General features: G+C 34.9%; 1 pseudogene; it reads right to left on the bottom strand.

Annotated features, from left to right (window-relative positions):
• Window positions 1-1,992: 1,992 nt before the first annotated feature.
• On the bottom strand, window positions 1,993-2,959 carry LOC141562499 (olfactory receptor 52N4-like; annotated as a pseudogene).
• Window positions 2,960-3,899: the final 940 nt, after the last annotated feature.

The raw sequence follows: 3,899 nt of genomic DNA, 5'->3' as shown, positions 1-3,899 counted from the left end.
GCTCTCTTCACACGACAAAAAAAATGGAAATAGAAGGGATGCTCATCATTAGGGAATAAAATATGGTATGATCATGATGGAGTATTATTGTTCTATGAGAAATGATGAATAGAATGCTCTCAGAAAAACATGAATTCAAGCAAAGTAAATGTTCTCTGTACAAAATACTGTAATGTTGTGGAATGATTAGCTATGAATAACTGCTATTCTCAGCAATACAATGATCAGTGACTACTCTGAAGGACTTATGAAAAATTCTGTTCATCCCAGAGGACTGATTGTGTCTAATACAGATTGGAGCACACTCTTTCTTTTTCTTAACTTTTTTTTTTCCTTGGGGATTTTTTTGAAGATGGGAAATTTATGTTTTCTTTCACAGGAAGAAGGAGGGCATAGGTAAAACCAAAATTTGAATTGGGTGAAGTACTGCTCTTTACAGCACGTGACACATATAGGTAAATATTAAGGAGTTTGTAAAAGTCAGACTTGATAAATGTGACAATTTTTGAAAGAATCCATCTAGATTAAAACCAGTATGAATAGGTATGAACATTTCAGGGATAAAAGAAAATATTTTCTAGGAAAAAATTACAGTACACAATATTGCAATTATATAAATTTATTCTATGTAGATTGGTCATCTGAGATCTTTGGACCCAGACCTTTTTCCTTCATAATACCAGGTTCCTTTAGTAAATTATTTTGCTATATACCACCATTATCCACATGGTTTCTGCTATAAAAACCTAGCCACAGGATATAGACAGAAGCAGTTCCCAGTACATGATTAAAAGCAGCAAAGCTTTCATAGGTGAATGTCCAGTTAGACATTCAATAACCATTTATTATAATATTAACATATCATTAACAATGTATTAAACACTGGGGATGAAAAGAAAGATAAAAGACAGTCCTTGCAGCTGAGGACCTCACAATCTAGTGAGAGACTATTTGTAAACATTTATGTACAACCAAGTAATATACAGGATATATATATAATCAGAAATGGAAGACACTAATATTGAGAGAAACTGGGAAAGTATTTTTATAGGAAGTGGGATTTTATCTGAATCTTGGAAGCCAGGAAAACTAGTAAGCAGAAAGGAGAGGGAGGATATTCCAAGGATGGGAGACAGAGAGCTAAAATATCTGGAGCTGAGATATGGAATATCTTGCTCAAATAACAAGGAGATTGGCATCATTGGATCAAAGAGTATTTGTAGAGGTATAAAGTCTAAGAAGACTAGTAAGGTTGGGGAGAGGACTAGGTTATAAAGGGCTTTGAATACAAACCAAAGTATGCTATATTTAATTCTGAATGTGACAGGAAGCTAACAGAATCTAGTGAGTAGGGATTTTACATGGTCAAAGGTTCACATTAGGAAAATCACTTGGTTCAGTTAAATAGAGTAGGATTGAGAGAAAGAATAACTAGCAGGCTATTGCAATAGCCCAGGTATGAGGACATAGAGACTGTACCACTGTGGCACTAGTATCAGAAAAGAGAATAGGGCACATTTGCAAGATATTGCAAAGATGAAATCGGCAGGCCTTGGCAAAATTTCATTTGTGGGGGATGGATAATAATGAGGAGTCACGAATAACATTTAAGTTACAAATATGGAAGCCTGGGAGGATGATAATGCTTCAACAGAGAAGGAAAGATACTAAGGTAAGTTTTGGACATGTTGAGTTTATGATATCTACTGAAATCCAGTTTTAGATATCTGTTAGACAATTGAAGATTTGAGACAGATGATCAGCAGAAAGATTAGGGCTTGATAAGTAGTTTGTACTACTACTATTACTACTACTACTAGAACAGAGTAATGGATAAATCATTGGAAGATTTGGGGCTGACATCAGGGTACTACTGTATGTGCTCTTTCATTGAATGAATAAGTGACACTGCCTTGCCAAGGTTGGAGAACAGAGGTTATAGGTAAAGGTGGATCATTCCTCTAAGTTAGTAGAGATCTTTTATTCCTCGACTTATTTAGGTTTTTTGTGGGGAAAATAGTGAGATTTATCCTTTGAACCTGAAAAGACTCGTAATGCACATTCTGTGGTTTGCTTTGTTTCCACATCATAGACAATAAAGTTCATAATGGGGAATAGGACCAGGTAAAGGTTGGATACAATGATATGAATAGAAGGGTAAATAATAGGGCCCCCAAATATATGGCTAAATAATAAGAAGGAAGCAGGGGTATGTGAAAATATAATTGCACATATGTGACTTGTGCATGTTCCAAATGCTTTCTGTCATGTATTTGCTGATAAAAAGCTCAAAGTCTCATGGTGTAGGATATTGTAATGCAGATAATGTCAAAACCTCTAATTAGGAGGATGATCATTAGATCATAACCAGCATTAATTTTAATGTTGACACATTAGACTTTGGCCACAGACTCATGGTCACAATAAGTGTGTGAAATGATGTTCCCAAGACAGCTGCTTGATAAGGAAAAGCAATGGAATGATGAGTACCATGCTTCTAAATAAGATAATGATCCCAGCCTTGGTGATGATGGAGTTGGTAAGAATGGTGGTATGTCTCAGGGAGTAACAGATGGTCACAGATTCAAGGCCGTGAGCATAAGAACTCCAGATTCCATTACAGGAAATATACAAAGAATATCTGTATTAGACAGTCATTGAAGTTCATTATTTTGAGAATGAACCAAATGATATAGAATGCATTGGGAAGAGTAGTATTACAGATAATAGTAGTCAAAGAGAGCATGGCCAAGAAGTGGTACAAAAACTGATGCTGTTTATCGTCACAGCAGATAAGGTAGATTAGGCCCCAGTTCCCTACTATGGGTACCTTATATATAAAGCAGAATGGAATGGATTGGTTCTGTTGATTTCTTGCATTGTGGTAATAAGATGATAAGTCTATACTTTTCAGGCATAGTATCGTTCTAGGAAGGAAATGGTAAATAGGAAATGTCATTATGGTTAGTAAATTAATTTTACCTTTAGTCACAGTAAAAGGTTATGAAATTCTAATACATTTGTGTGAATTTAACCTACTGGCATAAGAAAGGAGCCATAACAAAGCAAAGATAATGGTAATTTACCTCCCAATATGAAAATAAAGACTTTCCAAAAGTCTAACAATAGCTGAACTTAGCTGAATTTAACTACTTGGTAGCAGAAATAATTAATTAAAATCAGAAGCAATTAAAAGTATGCTTTCACCCAAAATTTCATGTGTGTATGTGTGTGTGTGTGTGTGTGTGTGTGTGTGTGTGTAAATACACACTAATTACTAGGTATAATTCTGCTTGCAGTTGGGAAAGGATGTGGATAGTTCTCAATGAATCAGAGTCCTCTATATATTTTAGAGAGGGAAGAAGGAAATTTAAAGCCAATAGGACCATTTTTATGTGTGAGAAAGAAATAGCAACACATTTTATTTTCTTTTGCTAAATCCTTTATGTTAACCGACTTTGAAATAGTCTATGACTTGAAGAAAAGAAACTGACTTCTTATTGTCCAAATATAGTAAAATATCCCCTAAGAAAGAAAATATTAATAAGGATTAAGAGTATTATGAGGGTTAAATGAGACAATGTTTGTAAAGAATTTTGGAGATCTGAAGGTACTGTATAAATTGAGAGTAGTAGTAATAGTAATACTATTATTACTAGTAGTAATAGCAACAGGAGCAGCAGCAGTAGCAGAAGACAGTAGTAGTAACCTACAGTATCAGGTCTCCATTCTGATGATGATGCTTCCCTTCTCTAAGCCATTTCACTAATGAGTTCAGGAATAATAAATGCTTAGCAATTAGGCTCTTGCGGGGGGAGGGGGGGGAAGTGTGCATACACACCTTTAAGTTCAGTCTGCATTATTAATACTTTCTTAAGTGTAGACAATCAAGAAATCAG

This window comes from Sminthopsis crassicaudata, chromosome 3, assembly GCF_048593235.1.
Source record: "Sminthopsis crassicaudata isolate SCR6 chromosome 3, ASM4859323v1, whole genome shotgun sequence".
In the NCBI taxonomy this organism is placed as follows: Eukaryota; Metazoa; Chordata; class Mammalia; order Dasyuromorphia; family Dasyuridae; genus Sminthopsis; species Sminthopsis crassicaudata.
Note: the sequence above shows the minus strand (reverse complement) of the source record. Positions and strands in the feature narration are given on the sequence as shown.